A 24,359-nucleotide genomic window follows, 5' to 3' on the forward strand; every position below is an offset into this window, starting at 1 on the left:
GGACCAGAGGACTGTGGTGAATAGCCATGCTCAGTAGACCACTGGCTATGGCCCATAGAAACATCCCAGGAAATAAGTGGGAACTCCAGGGACACCTGAAGTTTCCTGGAAATCTGCGTGTCAGAGACAACATGGGAGTTTTAATGAATTGAGAACGTATACACACTCACTGCCATCTGATTTTCTGATGTGATTCTGTCCATCTCGGTGGAGGCAAATACTTGTTAGTCATTGCTGTGTATGTCTTTGTCTACAGTTTGACCATAAGACATGTACTGCAATTTGTTTTCTGTCTGTCTTACTGTTTGTCAAATTCTGAGTCTATAAGCCTTTCTGAAAATTTTTGTTTGGCTTGCAAGCTTCTGGGGCTCGGAGAGCCTGTCTGGTGTGGTATGTTCGACTCATAGCTGCTCTAGAGTTAAGACCATGACGTGGGGCATGGAAGTCTGGAGGAAGCTTTAGACCCTTTTGAGAGCTAAATAAGGCTCTTCTTCTCCATCTCTAAAGAGCAAGGCAGTAATGGTGGGAGCCCATGTTTTCCTGGATCTGGTTTATCTGGTTCCTGCAGTGTGCGCAGGGGCACATGGTGTCTGAAAACTTGGCCCCTCTAGGGGCAAATTGTGTGATTTTCATTGCTCTGTGTTCTTGAATCTAGAGGTTTGACAGTGGCAGGGTCAGGTTATCTATGTAGTGTTGTTTTATATCATGTTCTGTGTTCTTGGACTTAGACAGATGATCTAGTTTGGACTTTATACTGACTGAAAAGCAACTCTTTTTCTGTGGCACCAAAATCAGGTCATGTGACTCAAGTGCTCTAAAGTAGAACAAGAGGAGAGACAAATACTTGAACTCTGACACCCACTGGTGGGGAAAATATGTCTTGACAAGATGCTCAATGTGGCAAGTGTGAGAATTCTGGGTTTAAGTTGATAGAGATGGTTTACTTCTTTTATTTTAAATTGTCTAAATTATTATGATCTATGTGCTGTTAAACTTTGTGGTTCTATTGTTCATCTGAGAGAAAGGTCAAAATAAGGAAGACCTCCAGAAGACCATATTCTAAAATATTAAATAAAAAAATCCATCTTTGTGATACTAAAATCTTGTTTTGAGATTTCCATTACAGAATATACCATTTACCTTCATATCTCAACACCCATATTCAGCTTGAAGGAATTGTCTTTCTAGAGAATATAGAAATGGTCCGATTTAAGAAAGAAAGAAAATAAAATTAATTATATAGACATAAGTTCATTTGTTAAAAGTCTTTATATTTGGTATTAATTTCAAGGCATATGTTCTTATTTGATACAGATTCTATTTTGATACAAAATCAAGGTTTTAATTGGTATAAATACTAAAAATTTGATAGTACAGGATTTACACCCAGTTCTTTATTGTTATTCTTATGGATCTGAAACGTTTGTGCCTTTGAGTTTAGGGCCAAATAGAAATATAATGCTCTGAGTTTATTGTGAGGGTTTTTTCTAAGATTTTAATTAGAAATAGCTGAAGGCAGTTTAACAGACAACAGTCCACAATTCTTTACATAGATAGTTGGTTTTCAAAAATGTCAAAAATTCATGGAATATGATGTTTAACTCTTAAAAGCTGTGTTAAAATTTCAATATATTTTCAGTTAATATTGGTCACTTTTAAATTTCTGATGGTATTGAATATTGTTAGTCTGATAGATAGGCCAAGATGTTTAATCTTAAGAAAATTGATATAGATTTAAATAAATGATTTTTAGGTGACATAAACTTTAAAGCCAATACATGAGTCATTCTTAAGTGTTAATTCTGAGAGACTTTTAAAACAATACAGATGAAAGGGTTATGTTTAATTATCAGGGATAATAATCTAGGTGTTATGTCTATCTTACAGTTTATAATGTGCAAAATGGTAATAAATAAGCCCAATTGATATTTAGAGAGGACCACAGAGTGCGGCAGGTGATGGCCTGAGACCACCTATCCTGATACCATGGTGGTCCTCTTATTAATGGCATATTTCCCAGGAGACTAATAATTAATCACTATGAGACTGTTTTATTTGTAATACAGGAAGCGAAAAAGGTTACCCCCTCAAACAAAAGGTAAGAGGCACCTGAAGTACCAACACCAGACTCCATTGGAAGGTCTCGAGGGCATGGCAGCCCATGAATTTGACCAATGTATGTGAGGTTAAGCAGGGACCAGATGAGTCACCTGAAGCTTTTCTAGAGCAGTTCATAGAGGCACTCTGCCAATATACATGCTATGAATCCAGGAGCTGAGAATATAAAGTTTCTATAACCATGGCTTTTATAGGCAGGGCTAGTAGAGATTTCAGGAAAAAGCTTCAGACTCTAGAAGGAATTGGTGTAGGTTGCTGAGAAGGTCTCTAGAAGGATTTAGTGTAGGATGTTGAGAAAGTCTGCAGAGAGATTTAGTGCAGTTTGCTGAGACAGGGAGTTAGAGGAGTAGAAGAAACAGAGAAAGAGAAAGAAAGGAAGCTACAGAGGGTCCTGACAATAATAGTTAGAAAAAGCAGAAAAGAGAGACAGAAAAGAACCAGTGTGCATACTATAAGGAGAGAGGCCACTGAGTGAGAGTGTGCCCTAAGAATTAGAAGCCAGGAGCAGTAATTCCCAGGTCTTGGGCAAAGTGCCCCTAAATGGCAAACCCAGATGTTATCCCTGGGTGAAGATAGTGACTAGGGGAGATGCGGTTTCTGACCACCTCCCCCAACCCAGGATAACTATGGGAGTAAAAGAGAAATCCACTCAGTTCTGGGTGGACACAGGGGCATGACACTCATTCTTTCAAGCCAGTGGTGCTGTTTCCAAGAAATGATCTTGGGTCCAAGAAGCCACTAGCACCAAAATGTATTCATGGACTACCAAAAGAACAGTGGACCTAGGAATGAAATGAGTAGCCCATTCATTTAGGGTCACCCCAGACTGTATTCTTTGTTGGAGTAAGACATACTCTCCAAAATGTGGGCGGAGATATGCTTCCTGCCCAACAGCCTGCAGCTAACTGGCCCAAAAAGAGAGACTGACCCCTCCTGAAAGTCAGTACAGAGAGGAGTAGTTTTCTCCATGATGGACAGAGCTAAGCAGGTGCTGCTATGGTGGACGGCACAAATGTCATATGGGTAGAAGAATATTTACCCCCTGGCATGTTAATGCAGAAAGTGGAGCTGTTGCCCACACAAAGACCTTGGAACTTGGAACCAGCAAAATAATCAAAATCCACATAGATAAGAGGTATGCCTTTGCCACAACCCCCACGTCCATAGAAATATATGCCAAGAGGACTGCTCACATCAGAGGAAACAAACAGAAAATCTTGGACCTTTTAGATGTCTTAATGAAGCCAGCAACTGTGAGTATTATTCACTGCCCAGGACATCAAAAGGAAAAAGCCTCAATGGGCATTAACCCATTGGATATGCATATGGATATCCAATGGATATGCAGGAGCCTATACTGGTTATGAGTCTCTAAGAGACACTCTCTGGGAAATGGGACAAAATTAAGAAGCAGCCTCTCTTAAAAAAGGATTGAAATTGCTAATCACCCTAACAAGAGAAGGTGCACACAAGAAGGGAGAACTATACTTCCTAGAAAGTAAGCCAAAAACTCACTAGGACAAATGGACTCATTTAAGGGATGATAGGGATTAAAAGCCATGTCCTGGCAGTTGAGGGAACAAACATAAATATTTATGACTCAGTTTTTAGGCTAGAGAGATAATATAACAGTGTAAGATATGCCAGCAAGTAAATGCTTATGCAGCAAAGAGTAATCAGGACAAAAGACCTAGAAGAGAACAGCCTAGAGTACATTTAAAAAGTTATAAAAGCTAAGGCAAGAGAATATGGTTATGAATACCTTCTAGCATTTGTAGATACTTTCTGTATATGGGTTGAAGCAGGGAACAGCTGCAGGGTTAGAAAAAAATTTCCCAAATTTCAGAGTGCCCCAAGCTTATGTCCCATAAGCCCTCTTCTCATACTCATTCCCCAGTCATCTCCCTCCCATTTCTCTGTCCTGGTACACCCCTACAAGGCTGGATCAAGCCTTTCCAGGACCAGGGCCCTCTTATTTCTTCTTCCTGGGAATCAATTGATATGTGAATTGTGTCTTGGGTATTCAGAGCTTACAAGCAATTTAATATCCATTTATCAGTGATTGCATTCCATGTATATTCTTTAATGATTGTGTTACCTCACTTAGGTTGATATATTCCATATCCAACAATTTGCCTAAAATTTCATGAATACATTATTTTTAACTGCTAAGTAGTATCCCATTGTGTAAATATACCATATTTTCGGTATCCATTCCTCCATTGAGGAACATCTGGGTTCTTTCCAGCTTTTAACTATTATAAATAAGGATACTATGAACACAATACAGCATATGTTCTTATTGCATGCCAGGGAATCTTCTGGGTATATGCCCAGTAGTGATACAGCAGTGTCCTCCTGAAGTGCCACGCCCAGTTTTCTGAGGAACCTCAAGACATATTTCCAGAGTAGTTGTACCATTTTGCAATCCCACTAGCAGTGGAGGAGTATTCCTCTTTCTCAGAATCCTGGCAAACAACTGCTGTTTCCTGAGTTTTTAACCCTAGCCATTCTGACTGGAGTGAGGTGAGATCTCAGGATGTTTTCAGTTCCATGTCCCTAATTACTAATAATGTTGAACATTTCTTAAGGTGCTTCTCCGTAATCTGAATTTTGTCAGGTGAAAATTATTTGATTAGTACTGTAACACATTTTAATAATGTTATTTGGTTCTCTGGGGTATAACTTCTTGTGTTCTTTGTATATATTGGATATTAGCACTCTGTCACATGAAGGGTTGGTGAAGATATTTTCCCAATTTGTTGGTGGCCTTTCTGTCTTTTGATGGTGTTCTTTGCCTTACAGAAACTTTGTAATTTTATGAGGTCCCATTTGTCAAGTCTTGATATTAGAGCATAAGCTATTGGTGTTCTATTCAGGAATTTTTCCCCTGTGTGCATGTCCTCAAGGGTCTTCCCCAGTTTGTTTTCTATTAGTTTCAGTTTATCTGGCTTTATGTGGAGGTCCTTCATGTACTTGGAGTTGATCTTAGTAAAAGTAGATGAGTATGGATTGATTTCCATTCTTCTGCATGCTATCCTCCAGTTGAGCCAGAACAATTTATTGAAAAGGCTATCTTTCCCCTCCCCCCACTGGATGGTTTTAGCTCCTTTGTTAAATATCAAGTGACCATCGGTGTGTGGGTTTATTTCTGGGTCTTCAATCCGATTCCATTGGTCCACTTCCATGAACCAATACCATGCAATTTTAACACTTTTGTTCGGTAGTATTGCTTGAGGTCTAGGATACTGATCCCCCTGAAGGTTTTTTACTGTTAAGAATAGTTTTAGCTATTCTAGGTTTTTTGTTATTACAGATGAATTTGAGAATTACTCTTTCTAACTCTATAAAAAATGAGTTGGGGTTTTGATGGGGATTGCATTGAATCTGTAGATTGCTTTTGGCATTTTAATAATATTTATCCTGCCAATCCATGAGCATGAAAGACTTTTCCATTTTCCAAGCATTATTTTGATTTCTTTTTGTAGAGACCTGCAGTTCTTGTCATACAGATCTTTCACTTGTTTGGTTAGAGAAACACCAAGATTCTTTATATTATTTGTGGCTATTGTGAATGGTGTCATTTCCCTAACTTCTTTCTCAGCCTGCGTATCCTTTGAGTATAGGAAGGCTACCACTTTGCTTGAATTGATTTTATAACCATCCACTTTGCTGAAGTTGTTTATATTTGTTCTCTGGTGGAGTTTTTGGGTCACTTAAGTAGACTATCATATCATCTGCAAATAGTGGTAGTTTGACTTCTTCCTTTCCAATTTGTATCCCTTAGTTCACCTTATGTTGTGTAATTGCTCAAGCTAGAATTTCAATTACTATATAGGAAAGATATGGAGAGAGACAGCAGCCTTCTGTAGCCCTAGATTTTACTAGGATTGCTTCAAGATTCTCTCAATTTAGTTTGATGTTGGCTACTAGTTTGCTGTATATTGCTTTAACTATGTTTAGGTATGGGCCTTGAATTTGTGTTCTTTCCAATAATTTTATCATGAAAGGAGGCTGATTTTTGTCAAATATTTTTTCAGCATCTAATGAAATGACCATGTGGCTTTTTTCTTTGTGTTTTTTTATGTAGTGGATGGCATTGGTGAATTTTTGTATATTGAACCATCCCTGCTTACCTGGGTTGAAACCTATTTGAACATGGTGTATGATAGTTTTAATTTGTTCTTGAATAAGGTGGGCAAGAATTTTATTGAGTATTTTTGCATCGATATTCATAAGGGAATTTGGCCTGTAGTTCTCTTTCTTTGTTGGATCTATGTGTGGTTTTGGTATCAGCGTAATTGTGGTTTCGTAGAATGAGGTGGGCAGTTTTCTATTATTTTCTTCCGTTTCTATTTTGTGGAATAGTTTGAAGAGTATTGGTGTTAGATCTTCTTTGATAGTCTGAAAAAATTCTGCATTGAAACCATCTGGTGCTGTGGGGTTTTGTTGTTGTATTTTTGTTTGTTTGTTTGTTTGTTTTTGGTTTTGGTTTTTTTTTTTTTTTTTTTTTTTTGGTTTTTTGTTTTTTTGGGGGGGGGAAACTTTCTATGTCCTATGACCCCTTTTATTTATTTAGAGGCTGTGGGACTGTTTAGATGATCTATTTCATCCTGATTTAATTTTGCTGATTGGTATCTGTCTAGGAAATTGTCTATTTCCTCCAGATCCTCCACCTGTGTTGTGCATAGGCTTTTGTAGTAGGATATGATGATTTTTTGAATTCTCTCAGTTTCTGTTATTATATCTCCGTTTTCATTTCTAATTTTGTTAATTTGGATACTGTCTCTGTACCCTTAGATTAGTCTGGCTAAGCGTTTATTTTCATGTTGATTTTTTTCAAAGAACCATCTCCTGGTTTTCTTTATTCTTTGTACGGTTCTCTTTGTTACCACATGATTGATTTCAGTACTGAGTTTGATGATTTACTGAATTCTACTCTTTCTGGGTGAATTAGTTTCTTTCTGTTCTAGGGCTTTCATGTGTGTCGTTAAGCTGCTAGTGTATGCTCTCTCCAGTTTCTTTTTGGAGGCACTCAAGGCTTTGAGATTTCCTCTTAGCATTGCTTACATTCTGTCCAATAGATTTGGCTATGTTGTGTCTTCATTTTCATTAAAGTCTAAAAAGTCATTGATGTCTTTCTTTATTTCTTCCCTGACCAAGCTATCATTGAGTAAAGTATTGCTCACTTTCCATGTGTATGTGGGCTTTCTGTTGTTTTTGTTGTAATTGAACAAAAACAACAGAAAGTTGTTTTTTTGCTCCATAGTGATTTTATAGGAGGAATGGGAATGATTTGATCTTCTTAAATTTATTGAGGTCTGACTTCTGACCAATTATATGACCAATTTTGGAGAAAGTAGGATGAGGTACTGAGAAAAAGGTATATTCTTTTGCTCCCCACTGCCATCTTCACTGCCGGTTGGACAGGTGTGCATCCTGTGCTCTGCAAAGTGTTTGGCACTTGGAAGGGAACCCTGACACTATCTTTGTTCCCTGATGGAGCAGAAGGGCAGCACCAGGTTCATAGCGACAACCAGAGAATATCATTGCTTGGTGACAGAACAAACCAGGGCTCCAAAGGCACCAAAGAAGAGGGCAGCACATCAGCAATCTGTGACAAGAGAAACTCAGTCACCCAGGGGTGCTGAAATAGCTTTACAAGGTTCCAGGAGGTACACGCACCAGCCAGTAACAACAGGACCAACTAATGCCAGAGATAACCAGATGGCAAAAGGAAAATTTAGGTACATTACTAACAAAAATCAAGGCAATGTGGCAACATCAGAAGGCAATTCTCCAACAACAGCAAGTTTAGGATATCCAGACACAAGAGAAAAACAAGATTTGGATTTAAAATCACTTGTCATGATGCTGTAAGAGGAACACAAGCAGGACATGAATAAATCTCTTAAATAAATGCAGGAGAAAATGTATTAAAATTTAGAAGCCCTTTCATGGTAAACACAAAAATCATTTATAAAAATTCAGGAAAATATGTGTCAAATAGAGAAGAAAATAAGTAGAAAATGCTAATATTATTTACAAAAATACAGGAGAACTTGTGTCAACAGGCAAAAGTCATGAAAGAGGAAACACAAAAATCTCATGAAAACATAAAGAAGCAAGTGAAGGAACTGAGCAAAACTATCCAGAATTTAAAAACAGAAGTAGAAACAAATAAGAAATCACAAAGTCTTACAACTTTTGAAATGTAAAAGCTTGGGAAGAAAACAGGGGCCATAGATACAAATATCAACAACAGAATACAAAAGATAGAATGCCAGAATGATAGAAGAATATTGTATCTCAGATGCTGAAGATGCCATAGAAAACATGGGCTCAACAGTCAAAAAAATGCAAAATGTAAAAAGCTTGTAACCCAAAACATCTAACGAACACAGCACACAGTGAGAAGGCCAAACCTCCGGATGATAGGTATAGATGACAGTGAAAATTTACAACTTAAACTGCCAGAAAATATTTTCAACAAAATTATGGATGAAAACTTTCCTAACCTAAAGAAAGAGATGCCCATGAATATACAAGAAGCCTATAGAACTCCAAATAGACAGAACCAGAACAGAAATATACCCCGTCACATAATAATGAGAGTGTACTAAACAAAAAAAAATAATATTAAATGCAGGAAGAGAAAAAGGCCAGGTAACATATAAAGGAAGACCTATCAGAATCCCACCAGACTTTTCACGTGAGACTATGAAAGCTAGAAGATCCTGGACAGATCTCATGCAGACTCAAAGAGAACATAAAAGCCATCCAAGACTTCTATTCCCAGCAAATCTTTCAATCTCCATAGATGGGGAAACCGAGATATTCCATGACAAAGCCAATATCTCTCTACAAACAAAGCCCTACAAAAGATAATATGGGGAAACACCAATACAAGAACGGAAACTACACCCTGGAAAAAGCAATATAGTAACTTTTCATCAAACCCAAAAAAAGGTAACAGCTCAAATATAAAAATAACATGAAAAATAACAGGAAGTAATAATCACTATTCCTTAATATCTCTTAACATCATTGTATTCATTCTCCAATAAAAAAAAATAGACTAACAGACTGGGTAGCTAAACAGGACTCTATATTTTCCTGCATACAGGTATTATACCTCATTGTCAAAGACAAACACAACCTTAGAGTAAAAGGCTGGAAGATAATTTTACAAACGAATGGCCTCAGGATTAAAGCCAGAGTAGTCATTCTAGTATCAGATAAAATTGACTTTCAAACTAAAGTCTTCAAAAGAGACACGGAAGGGCACTTCTTGCTGGTCAAAGGAAAAATACACCAAGAAGAACTCGCAACCCTGAACATCTACGTTTCAAATGCAACGGCAAACTCATTTGTAAAAGAAACTTTACTAAAGTTCAAATCGAAAATTGCCCCTAACATAATACTAGTGGATGACTTCAACACTCCACTCTCCTCAATGGAACAATCAGGAAAACAGAAACTAAACAGGGACACAATGAAACTAATTTTTAACTTTCTTATACTCTGTTTTTAAGTGTCTTTTTACATCTTTAATTTCAATTTAGATATAAAGTTGATATAAATATCTATTCAGGGCTTATTTCTACTTCCAAATTGATATTTTTATATTATTACACAAAATAAATTTTGTAGTTTGTGTATAAATTGACAAATGATCTTCTATAAAGTATATGCTTTTGCAATACATTCTTCAACATTGTGACTTAAAGTTTTATTTTATTAGTAGTGACTTTCCCAAGGGATAATGAATATGTAATTGAGTTCTAGATGTTTTCATGAGTTGTGTAATTTTGTGATGAATTAGAGATACAAATATCCTTTTTAAAATTAGTTTACAAAGTTAAATAGAGAATTTTCGACTGAGACATTTAGAATGACTGTAAAATACTTAAAGAAACCTTAGGGATCCTTAGTCACCACGGAAAGACAAATTAAATTGACCCTGAGGTCTACCAGCCTGCCAGGCTCGGGGGGCCGTGTCCTGCTCAGGGAGCTGTGGAAGGAGAGAAACCCCGCTGCCATACTCGATGCCTGCAGGGACACAAAAGGATCACTAGGTACTGTATCACCCTGAGCTTTAGATTTCTGGTAGTGCAAACCGCCAGGGGTCTGCCTGCACTCAGGAACTGAGCACATAGGCTGCTTTTGTCTGCCAGCCCTCTGGGATTGGGGCCATGTCCTGCCCAGGGAGCTGTGAAAGGAGAGAAGCCCCGAGGCCATACTTGCTGCCTGCAGGGACACAAAAGGATCACTAGGTACTGTAACACCCCGAGCTTTAGATTTCTGGTAGTGCAAAATGCCAGGGATCTGCCTGCACTCAGGACCTGAGCACTTAGGCAGCTTTTGTCTGCCAGCCCACCAGCTCCGGGCCCCTGTCCTGCCCAGGGAGCTGTAGAAGGAGAGAAGCACTGCGGCCATACTTACTGCCTGCAGGGATACAAAAGGATCACTAGGTACTGTATCACCATGAATTTTAGATTTATGGTGGTGCAAACCATCAGGGGTCTGCCTGCACTCAGGAACTGAGCACATAGGCAGTTCATCTGCAAGCCAGTCCATCGCAGGACCTGTGTCCTATGTGAGAAACAACAGAGGGAGTAACACCCACCAGAACTTCTTCCATCCATAATAGAGCAGACAGAGAACACCTGGTTGACCTTGACAACCTAAGTATAATATCGCTTGAGGCAAGACTAAGAAGGACTCCAAAGGCACAAAAGAGGAAGCCAGCATATCAGTAATCTGTGCCAGAAGAAACCCAGTCATCCAGTGTTGCATAGATAACCTTAAAGATCCACAGTAGGTTAAAGCACCAGCCAGTGACAATAAGACCATCTAACTCCTGGGAGAACCAGATGGCTAAAGCCAAATGTACGAATGTTACTAACAGAAACCAAGGCCTTATGGCAGCATCTGAACCCAATTCTCCAATATTAGCAAGTCCTGGATACCCCAACACACCAGAAAAACAAGGTTTGGATTTAAAATCACTGGTCATGATGCTAGTACAGAAACACATGAAGGACATTCTTAAAGAAATTCAGGAGAAAATGGATCAAAAATTAGAAGCCCGTACAAGGGAAACACAAAAATCATTGAAAGAAATTCAGGAGAATGCAAAAGGCAATAAGGAGGAAACGCAAAATTCACTTAAAGAAATACAGGAGAACGTTGATCAACAGGCAGAAGTCATGAAAGAAGAAACATGAAAATCGCTTAAAGATTAAGAGAAAAACACAAACAAGCAAATGACAGAACTGAGCAAATATTTCCAGGATCTAAAAACAGAAGTAGAAACAAGTAAGAAAGCACAAAGCGAGACATCTTTGGAGATAGAAAACCTTGGGAAGAAATCAGGGACCATAGATGCAAATATCAACAACAGAATACAAGAGAAAGAAGAAAGAATCTCAGATGCTGAAGATACCATAGAAACATGGACTCAACAGTTAAAGAAAATGCAAAATGCAAAAAGCTTGTAACCCAAAACATCCAGGAAATCCAGGACACAATGAGAAAGCCAAATCTAAGGATTATAGGCATTGCTGAGAGGGAAGATTTACAACTTAAAGGGCCAGCAAATGTCTTCAACAAAATTATGGAAGAAAACTTCCCTAAGCTAAAGAGAGAGATGCCCATGAATACACAAGAAGCCTACAGAACACCAAACAGACTGGACCAGAACAGAAATACCTCCCATCACATAATAATCAAAACCCCAAATGTACTAAACAAAGAAAGAATACTTAGGGCGGTAAGAGAAAATGGGCAAGTAACATATAAAGGAAGACCTATCAGAATTACACCAGATTTCTCACCAGAGACCATGAAAGCTAGAAGATCCTGGGCAGAGCTCATGCAGACTCTAAGAGAACACAAATGCCAGCTGAGACTACTATACCCAGTGAAACTCTCAATTACTATAGATGGAGAAACCAAGATATGCCATGACAAAGCCAAAGTTACACAATATATTTCTACAAACCCAACCCTACAAAGGATAATAGGTGGAAAACACCATTACAACGAGGGAAACTATACCCTGGAAAGAGCAGGATATTAAGCTTCTTTCATCAAACCCAAAGTATAAACACGTATAAAATTATAATCAAAAATAATAGGAAGCATTCACCACTACTCCTTGATATCTCTTAATATCAATGGACTCAATTCCCCCATAAAAAGACATAGACTAACAGACTGGTTATGTAAGCAGGACCCTATATTTTGCTGCATACAGGAAACAGATTTCAATGTCAAAGACAAAAACTACCTTAGAGTAAAAGGCTGGAAGACAATTCTACAAGCAAATGGTCCCAGGAAACAAGCTGGAGTTGCCATTCTAATTTCAGATAAAATTGACTTTCAACCTAATGTCATCAAAAGAGACATGGAAGGTCATTATTTGCTAGTCAAAGGAAAAATCCAACAAGAAGAACTCTCAATCCTGAACATCTATGCCCCAAATACAAGGGCGCCCTCATTCATAAAAAAAAAAAAAAAAAAAAAAAAAAAAAAAAAAAAAAAAAAAAAAAAAAAAAAAACTTTACTAAAGCTCAAAGTACACATTGCACCTAACACTATAATTGTGGGTGATTTCAACACTCCACTTTCACCAATGGACTGATCAGGAAAACAGAAACTGAACAGGGAGACAGTGAAACTAATTGAAGCTTTGAACAAATTGGAGTTAACAGATATATATAGAACTTTTTATCTCAAAGCAAAAGAATATACCTTTTTCTCAGCCCCTCATGGTACCTTCCCCAAAATAGATTATATAGTTGGTCATAAGACACACCTCAACAAATATATGAAGCCTGAAATAACCCCATGCCTCCTATCAGATCACTATGGAGTAAAAGTGGTCTTTAGTAACAGTAAAAACAACAGAAAGCCCACATACACATGGAAACTGCACAATACTCTACTCAATGATACATTGGTCAAGGAAAAAATAAAGAAAAAAATCAAAGTTTCTTAGAATTTAATGAAAATGAAGTCACAACATGCACAAATCTATGGGACACAATGAAAGCAGTGCTAAGAGGAAAACCCATAGCTTTGAGTGCCTTCAAAAATAAATTCGAGAGAGCTTACACTGGAAGATTAATGGAACAACTGGAAACCCTGGGACAAGAAGAAGGTAATTCACCCAGGAAGAGGAGAAGACAGGAAATCATCAAACTCAGGGCTGAAATCAATCAAGTAGAAACCAAGAAAACCGTAAAAAGAATCAACAAAAGCAAAAGCTGGTTCTTTGAGAAAATCAACAAGATAGATAAAGCCTTAGCCAGACTATCCAAGGGGCACAGAGAAAGTATCCAAATTAACAAAATTAGAAATGGAAATGGAGGTATTGCAACAGAAACCAAGGAAATTCAAAAAATCATCAGATCCTACTACAAAAACATGTACTCAACACAACTGGAGAATCTGGAGGAAATGGAAAATTTCTTAGACAGATACCAATTACCAAAATTAAACCAGGATCAAATAGACCATCTAAGCAGACCCATAACCCCTAAAGATATAGAAGGGGTCATAGATAGGCTTCCAACTAAAAACAGCACAGAACCAGATGGTTTCAGTGCAGAATTCTATCAGACCTTCAAAGAAGACTTAACATCAATACTCTTCAAACTTTTCCACCAAATAGAAAAAGAAGGAACACTACCTAACTCCTTCTTCGAAGCCACTATTACGCTGATATCAAAACCACACAAAGATCCAACTAAGAAAGCAAATTTGAGGCCAATTTCCCTTATGAATATTGATGCAAAAATACTAAATAAAATTCTTACCCACCAAATCTAAGAACACATCAAAACGATCATCCACCATGATCAAGCAGACTTCATCCCAGGGATGCAAGGATGGTTTAATATAAGAAAATCCATAAATGCTATCCACTACATAAACAAACTCAAAGAAAAAAAAAAAACACATGATCATTTCATTAGATGCTGAAAAGGCATTTGACAATATTCAGCATCCTTCCATGCTAAAAGTCTTGGAAAGAACAGCAATTCAAGGCCCATACCTAAACATAGTAAAATCAATATACAGCAAACCAGTAGCCAACATTAAACTAAATGGAAAGAAACTTGAAGCAACCCCACTAAGGTCAAAAACTCAGGAGACAGCAGGTGTTGGCAAGGATGTGGAGAAAGAGGAACACTCCTCCACTGCTGGTGGGATTGCAAGATGGTGCAACCACTTTGGAAATCAGTCTGGCGGTTCTTTAGAAAACTGGGTATGTCACTTCCTGAGGACCCTGTTATACCACTCCTGGGCATATATCCAGAGGATTCTTCAGCATGCAATAAGGACACATGCTCCACTATGTTCATAGCAGCCCTATTTGTAGTAGCCTGAAGCTGAAAAGAACCTAGGTGTCCTTCAACGGAGGAATGGATACAAAAAATGTGGTCTATTTACACAATGGAGTGCTATTCAGCCATTAGAAAAAAATTAATTCATGAAATTCTTAGACAAATGGATGGAGCTGGAGAACATCGTACTAAGTGAGGTAATACAGTCTCAAAAGATCAATCATGGTGTGCACTCACCTGTAAATGGATATTAGCCTAGAAACTTTGAATATCCAGGACATAATCCACAAATTAAATGATGACCAAAAAGAATGGAGGAGTGGCCCCTGGTTCTGGAAAGACTCAATGCAAAAGTATAGGGGAATTCCAGAAGAGGGAAATGGGAAGGTGTGGATGGAAGAATAGGGGGACAGAAGAGGGCTTATGGGACTTACGGGGAGTGGGGTCCCAAAAAAGGGGAAATCATTTGCAATGTAAATAAAAAAATTATCAATAAAATAAAAATTAATCCTGAGATTCAACCACACATCAGTAAGAAAGACAAACATCAAAAACTCAGGGTGGTTGCAATCATCCTTTACCAGAGGTCTCTATACCCATATGACACAGGGAGATACGTAGTCTCCCAGGAATGAGCACAGACCTGGGAACATAGGAAGAATCACCCCTGCTGGTCAAAGGAACCAGCCCAGAACACTCAGGACAGTCAGGGGCAGCCTGGGAGAAGGGTATTTATAGTTCTGTCTGCACCTAGAGCTGATGCTGGGCCACAGAGCTACATACAAAAATATGGCAAAAAGAGATGTGGTCACCCTGGGTGCACAGGTTGACAATCACTTCTATTCAAACCAATGAGTCAACTGGGACAACATCCTTCTTGTTTCTCTCTGCACCCCTGAGCTGACCATATATCATAGATCTACAAACCTATATTTCTTCCAGAGAGAACTACTCTCCCAGGAGTACTGAGACAAATGTTTGCAGGATGGATAAGCCACAGTCAGAATAAGCAAGATCAGCTAAAACCAGAGACTAAACAGATGGTGAAAGTCAAATGCAAGACCTTTGCCAAGAGAAACCAAGTTGACATGGCATCATCTGAAACCAGTTCTCACAAAGCAGCAATTCCTCAATATACCCACACACTCGAAAATAAATATTTTGATTTAAGATCACATCTCATGATGCTGATAGAGGACTTCAAGAAGGACATAAATACCTCCCTTAAGGAAATAGAGGAAAACATGAGTAAACAGCTAGAAGCCCTTAAAGATGAAACACAAAATCTCTTTAAAAAATTACGGAAAAACACAGGTAAAGGAAGTCAACAAAACCATCCAGGATCAAAAAGTGGAATTACAACCAGTAAAATAATTGCAAAGGTAAGCAATTCTGGCGATAGAAAACAAAGGAAAGAGATCAGAGTCATAGATACAAGAATCACCAACAGAATATAAGAAACAGAACAGAGAATCGCAGGTGCAGAAGATACCATAAAAAAACATTGACAAAAAAGTCAAAGAAAATACAAAAATCAAAAGTTCCTAACCCAAAACATCCAGGACTTCCAGGACACATTGAGAAGAACAAATCACAGGATAATAAGTATAGAAGAGTGAAAGATTCTCAACTTAAAGGATCAGTAAATATCTACAACAAAATTATTGGCAAAATCTTCCCTAACTTAAAGAAAGTGATGCTCATGAACACAAGAAGCATACAGAACTACAAATAGATTGGACCAGAAAAGAAATGTCTTCTGTCACATAATAATCAAAAAACCATTTGCACTGAACCGAGAAAGAATATTCAAAGCAGTAAGGGAAAATGCCCAAGTAAAATATAAAGGCAGACTTATCAGAATTACACCAGATTTCTCAGTAGAAACTACAAAAGCCAGAAAATACTGGGCAGAAGTCATACAGACCTGAATAGACGACAAACGACAGCCAAGGCTATTATACCCAGCAAAATTCTCAATTATCATAGATGGAGAAACCAAGATATCGCATATTGAAATCAAATATTCACAATCTATTTCCACAAACCCAACCCTTCAAAGGACAATAAAAGGAAACCTCCAATAAAAGGAGGAAAATTTGCCAATAGAGAAAGCAAGAAATTAATTCTTTCTGTAAAAAAAAAAAAGAAACATAATTCTTTTGACAAACCAAAGGGCAGTTAGCCACATAAATATAATTCCACTTCTAATAAGAAAAATAACAGGAAGCAACAATTACATTTTGTTAACATCTCTTAATATCAATGGGTCAATTCTCCAATAAAATAACATAAACTAACAGCCTGGATATGTAATCAGGTACCAGCATTTTGCTGCATACAGGAAATCTACCACAGTGACAAAATCAGACACAATCTCAGATTGAAAGCTACAAAACAATTTTGCAACGAAAAGTTTCCATGAAACAAGCTTGAGTAGCAATTCAAATATTGTATAAAATCAACTTTCAAGCTAAAGTTATCAAAAATATGATGAATGACACTTAATATTAATCAAAGGAAAAATTTACCAAGAATAACTCTCAATTCTGAACATCTACACTCCAAAAGAAAAGGCGCCCAAATTTATAAAAAAAAAAAAAAAAAAAAAAAAAAAAAACCTTTAAGCTCAAAGTACACATTGCACTTTGAATAACAATGCTGGGAGACTACAACACACCACTCTCATCAATGGACAGGTCATGGAAACCGAAGCTAAACAGAGACATGGTAAAACCTACAGAAGTTACAGACCAAATGGATTTAACAGGTACCTTTGATTATTTTATCCTAAAACAAAAAGTGTATACATTCATCTCAGTATCTCTCAGTACTTTCTGCAAAATTGATAATTTAGTCCATCACAAAACAGGCCACAAGAGATAAAAGAGGACTGATATAATCCTAAGCATTCTCTCCGATCACCATGGATTACGGCTCGTCTTTAATAATAACAAAAATAATAGAAATCCCATATAAACTTGGGAGGTAAAAAACACTATACTCAATGATAGCTTGTTCAAGGAAAAAATAAAGATATAATTTTTTTTTTTTAGAATTTTGTGAAAATGAAGGTACAACATACCCAAAATTTTATGACAAAGTGAATGCAGTGCTAAGGAGAAAACTTATAGCTCTGAGTGCCTCCAAACTGAAACTGAAAAGACCATACACTAGCAGCTTGGAAACACATCTGAAGGTTCTAGAACAAAAAGAAGCAGATTCACGTGACATGAATAGACAGCTGAAAATAATCAAACTCAGATTTTTGAGTTTGTGTAGAAACACAAAGTACCATACAAAGTATTAACCAAACCAGGAGTTGGTTCTTTGAGGAAACGAAAAAGATAGATAAACCCATAGCCAAACTAATGAGAGGGTACAGAAATAGTATCAAAATCAACAAAATCAGAAATGAAAAGGAAGACATATCAACAGAAACTGATGAAATTCAAAAAAATCATCATATCCTACGACAAAAGCCTATATTCAATACTACTAGAAAATCTGGATGAAATAAAGAATTTTTCTATACCAATAGCAGGTTCCAAAGTTAAATCAGGATCAGAAAAATGATCTAAACTATTCTGTAACCCCAAAACCAAAAGAAGGATTTATGAATGGTTTCCCAACCAAAAAAAAAAAAAAAAAAAAAAAAAAAAAAAAAAAAGCCTAGAAACAGATGGTTTTACTGAATCATTCTTTCATTCTCCAAACGATTCCACACATTAGATATGGAATGGAAGGAACACTAGCCAAATCGTTCTATGAAGCCACAATTGTTCTGATACTTAAACAACAGCAAAAAAAAAAAAAAAAAAAAAAAAAAAAAAAAAAAAGAAGTTATTTCAGGCCAATTTTCCTTATGAATATTTATGCATATATACTCAATAAAATTCTCACAAAATGAATGCAAGAGCACATAAAAATGATCATTCATCATTAACAAGAAGGCTTCTTCCCAGGGATGCAAGAAATGTAAAACATATGGAAATCCATCAATGCACTCTGCTATATAAAACACCTCAAAGGAAAAAAAAATGCATGAACATTTCCTTAGATGTTGAAAAAGCATTTGATGATGTCCAATAAACCTACATGTTAAAAGTTTTGAAAAGATCAGGAATTCAAGGCTCATGCTTATATATAGTAAAAGGACTATATAGCAAACCAGTAGCCAACATCAAACTAAATGGAAACTTGAACAAATCACTCTAAAATCAGGGCCCAGACAAGAATGTCCACCCTCTCCATACCTGTTCAATACAGTATTAGAAGTTCTAGCCAGAACAATTAGGTAACAAAAGTGGGTCAAAATGATACAAATTGGAAAAGAAAAAGTGAAAATTCACAACTTGTAGATAATATGATACTGTACTTAAGGGAACCCAAAAATTATACCCCAGAACTCCTAAGCCTGATAAACAACTTCAGTAAAGTGGATAGATATAAAATTAACTCAACCAAATCAGTAGTGTGCCTATTCTCAAAGGATAAACAAAATGATTAAAAAAAATGTAATAAAAATACCTTTCAAAATAGGCACAAATAACATGAAACACTTTCTTATGACTATAACTAAGGAAATTAAAAAACTGTTTGACAACAACTTCAAGTTTCTAAAGACAGAAAATGAAGAAGATCGCAGAAGATAGAATATTCTCCCATGCTCATGGATAGGTAGGATTAATATAGTAAAAATGGCCATTTTACTAAAATCAATCTAAATATTCAAAGAAAATCCCAACAAAATTATAACTCATTTCTTCATAGAGAGAGAGAAATAGCAACTTCCAAATTCATCTGGAATAACAAGAAACCCAGGATCGCAAAAAATATTGTCAACAATAAAAGAAGTTTTGGCAGAATCACCATCCCTGACCTCAAGCTCTACTACATAGCAATAGTGATAAAAACTGCATATATTTGTACAATGACAGGCAGGTAGATCAATGGAATAGATATGAAGACCAAAAAAAGTACCCTCATTACTATGGTCACTTAAAGTTTTACAAAGAAGTTAAAATCATCTTGCGGAAAAAAAGACAGCATTTTCAATAAATGATGTTGTATCAACTCGTGGTTTACATATAAGGGAATGAAAATTCAACCATTCTTATCTTCCTTCACATAGCTTAAGCCCAATTGGATCAAGGACTTCCACAAAAAAAAAACAGATACACTGAAACTAATAGAAATGTTAGGAAGAGCCTTGTACACAATGGGTATAGGGGAATTTTTTCCAGAACAGAGCACCACTAGCTGATGTTCTAAATGGGAACTAATATAATTGCAAAGCATCTGTCAGGCAAAGGACACTGCTAGTAAGACAAAACAGCAACCAACAGATTGGGAGCAATTGTTATCAAGTCTGCATCTCTTAGAGGGCTAATACCAAATAAATTCAAAGAAATCAAGAAGTTATACTCTGGAGAAATACACAAGCCTATTACAAATGGGATACATAGATAAACAAATAATTTTTATCTGAGGAATACTGAATGGCTGAGAAGCATGTAAAATATGTTCAACATTCACTTTTTTTTTTTTTTTGATCTTTTTTTTTTTTTTTTTTGAGACAGGGTTTCTCTGTGTAGTCCTGGCTGTCCTGGAACTCACTCTGTAGACCAGCCTAGACTCAAACTTGGAAATCTACGTGCCTCTGCCTCCCAGAGTGCTGGGATTGCAGGTGTGTTCCACAACCACCAGGCTCAACATTCTCAATAATCAGGAAAATGCAAATCAAAACATTCTTGAGATTCTACCTCAAACCAATCAGAATGACTAAGATATAAAGCTCAGGTGAGAGTAGATGCTGGTGAGAATGTGGATAAAACTGAACATTTCACCATTGCCGGTAGGTATGCAAGCTGGAAAAACCACTCTGGAAATCAGTTTGACCGTTTCTCAGAAAAGTGGACATAGCACTACATGAGAACTCCGGTATGCCACATGTGGGCTTATACCTAGAAGAAGCTACAACTTGAAAGAAGGGCACATGTTCTACTTTGTTCATAAAAGCCTATTTATAATAGCTAGAAGCTGAAAAGAACATAGATGTCCCTAAACAGAGGACTAGATACAGAAAATATGCTATATTTACACCATGGAGTACTATTTAGCTATTAAAAATGATAAGTTCATGAAATTCCTATGTAAACTAGAAAATATCATTCTAAGTGCATGAACCCAATCACAAAAGAACACACATAGTATGCAATCCTTGATAAGTGGACAGTATGTCCAGAAGCTCAGAATACCCAAGATGCACTTCATATGTAACATATGTGTGTGGATACTTCAGTCCTTCTTAGAAGGGGTAACAAAATACTCATGGGAGAAGATACAGAGATAAAGTGTGGGGCAGAGACTGAAAAATAAGTTCATCCAGAGACTAGCCGACGTGGGGATTCATCCAATATACAGTTACAAAACCCAGAGACTATTGCTGATGCCAACACATGCTTGCTGGCAGGAGCCAATAATATATGTGAGGATATATCCTAATATATCCAGAAATGCTCTGCTAGTGCCTGACAAATTCAGAAGTCAATGCTCACAGACAACCAATGTATTGAGCACAGCATCCACAAATGGAGGAGGTAGAGAAAGGACACAAGGATCTGAAGGGGTTTGAAGACCCATAGGACGAACAACAATATGAACCACCCAAACCCCCAGGGCTCCTAGGGACAAAACCGCCAAGTAAGTGACAGTGAACTGAAAGTGGTTGTCTTGCTGAGCAAGATGAGGGGGGATGGGAAAGGGGTTTTTCACTGGTGAAAGAGGAAAGGGTATACAATTTGAAATGTAAATTAAGAAAATATCTAATATAAAATAAGTATCTATGAATGAAAACAAGAAATAAGGGAAAATTCTTCTTTGCCTCTTTATCTAATTATTTCCAAAATATTTTCCTCAGCTCAATTCTGGCCATTCTCTTTGTCCTCAACACTTATACATCTTTCAGAATACATGAACCCATGTTAAAAATCTAGCACAAATTCACACATCAAATCAAACCATAAATTGAAATGGAAGTTTATAACAGAGAATGTTTCCATATCTATTCATCACATGCCACATCTCCACAGGTTTACTCATAGTTAAAAAATATAACTAATTATTAGAGAATATTTGTGTAGATAAACCTAGTCAGTATTTTATCTTATATAGTGGAATCTATAATGAATCTTTAATACTTTTTATATGACCTTTGGTTAAAGGCTACCACCTCTTGGAATGTGTGCTGAGTAGTAGAAAGTCTGGTTGCAATCTAGAGGCAATTAACTGGTGACACATGGAAGATGGACAGAGTTCTCATTGCAGTTTTAACTATCAGAAGAGACCTAATAGCAGTCCCAGTATAAAAATGTTTAATAAAGACTGACAGAATTTAACTAATTCTTATATGATAATCATTAAGAATAAAGAAGTCTTCTATGTGTCTATACAGTGTCATTTTATGAGGGGGGATATATGAGTATATCTTCTGTTTAATAAAGTCTGACATAATTTAAGTAATTCTTATATGATAATCATTAAGAATAAAGAAGTCTTCTATATGTCTATACAGCGTCATTTTATGAGGGGGTATATGTATATGTTATTGTACAATGATCTGTTGAAAAATGGCAGGCTAATCCCTACTGATTTTAATATATATTTTTTTAATAACGGGAAAATGAGGATTATTAATATCATGAACACTTCCTATAATGATTTCTTCCCCTGGGCCTTGACTACTGGATTTTTTTGTATAGGATAGTCTATCGCAGAATGTTCCAGGTAGGTCACCTGCTAATTATTAGCTAGTTCTATAATGGCTGCTTACAGTTTTGTAATTCCGTCCATTCTGCTGGTCCTCAGGGCTTATCCAATGTTTCACTCTCCTATACCTAATCAATATATCTTCCCCTCCTCCACCACACTTCAACCCAGGGCCCTCCTTTCCTCTACCTCTCTTGATTTCTTTTTTCTTCATCCAAAGTTAAATTGAAGAATCCTCTCTTGAGCCTTTCTGTTTTTAACCTTCCTGAAAGCTGTGGATTGTACTGTATATATTCTGTAATTTTTTGGCAAATATCAAATATTAATGAGTACATACCAAGTATGTCAATTTGTGTCTGAATTTCCTCGCTCACAGATAATATTTTCTAGTTCCATTCATTTGCCTGCAAAACTCATGATGTCCTCATTCATAATATCTGAATAGTGTCCCTGAGAACTCATATAGTCCAACTCCAATCGAAAGAGCATAAATTGGTGGGATGGAATTTATGCCATCCCACATTATAAACCTCTGATCCAGAATTTTTCCTGTCTAAAATCTCTGCAGGGACTTAAAATGGGTAAGACTTAGGTAAAGGTTGTTCAGTGACCAGCCAAATCGGGACTCATCTTAAGGGCAGCCTCCAAGGCCAGACAATATTACTGATGCTATGGTCTGCTACAGAGAGGAGCCTATCATAGCCACTGACCGGCTGATAGGACCTCATGCAGCTGACTGAGACAGAGATCTATGCTTATACCAAACCATTGGGGTGAATTTGGGGATCATTGTGGATGAGTTTGGGAAAGGTTGGAAGAAGTGGAAGAGGTAGAAGACTACCCCATAGGAAGACTAGAAGTCTCAACTAACCTGTATTCCCAAGATCTTTCAGACACTGAGCCCATTACCGTGCAACATAAACTGGCTGGTCTGAGGCCCTATATATATATACATATATATATATATATATATATATATATATATATATCCAATATAACATCTAATAGAAACTAATATAAAAATATATATAAAGAACCTAAAAACCTAAAATTCAGGACAAATAAACTAAGTGAAAAATTGAGTATAGATATAAAAACAGATATCCCCACTGAAGAAACTTAAATTACCAAGAAGCACTTAAAATATTAAAATAATAATCAGCAACCTTCTTTATCAGGAAATGAAATCAGGAAATTGAAGTTTCATCTTATACCAGTCAGAATTTCCAAGATAAATCAAACAAATGCATGCTTATGCTGTCTAGCATGTGAAGTAAGAGGAGCAGTTATCCAGTGTTAGAGTGAAACATGTATGGTTCCTGTGGAAAACAATGTGACAATTTCTCAGGAAGCTAGAAATAGTTCCCTCTCAAAATCCAGCTACACTATTCTTGTACATAAAACCAAAGGTTGTTTTACACTTTTATGTAAACACTTGGACAATCATGTACATTCCTTTTCAATCATACTGGCCAGAAATTGGAAATCACATGGATACCCATAAATGGGTGACTGGCTAAAGGAAATGTGGTACGTTTACACCATAGATTTGACTCAACTATTATAAAATGAATGTACAACCATCTTTTACTTTAATAGGAATACAAATAAAAGTTGAATGAGATCCTAATGAAATAAATAAATGCAGTGTCTTCTCTAGATGAATAATTGAGTGTATTACAATCCAAAAGTCCAATCATAAATTCAATGAGTAATATTAAATTATTCCTTGGTGCATAGGGTTTTAACTTGGTTCAGGGGACAGACTTTACTTTTGATGACACAGTTGATATTCCTTTTTGCCCTTCAATTGAAGCTTCACTATCTTTTTGATGAATTCCACTATCTTCTCACCCTATGCTATGGTCTTTTATATCCTTAGGATTGTAGAACCACAGGGGAATCCATTAGTATTTCATTGGATTCATATACAGTGTCAGATATATGCCCATTCCCAAATTTATTCTCAAGATTTAAAATAGGGCAATAACACTGCATCATATTTTATGGCCTTTATAATCATTTTTCTTAAAATATTATCATTATCCCAGTCATTATAATAATCAAAGAGTATTCTCCATTTCATTCAGACACCACCAAGCCCTATCTCAAACG

This window comes from Apodemus sylvaticus, assembly GCF_947179515.1.
Source record: "Apodemus sylvaticus chromosome Y unlocalized genomic scaffold, mApoSyl1.1 SUPER_Y_unloc_1, whole genome shotgun sequence".
Taxonomy (NCBI): domain Eukaryota; kingdom Metazoa; phylum Chordata; class Mammalia; order Rodentia; family Muridae; genus Apodemus; species Apodemus sylvaticus.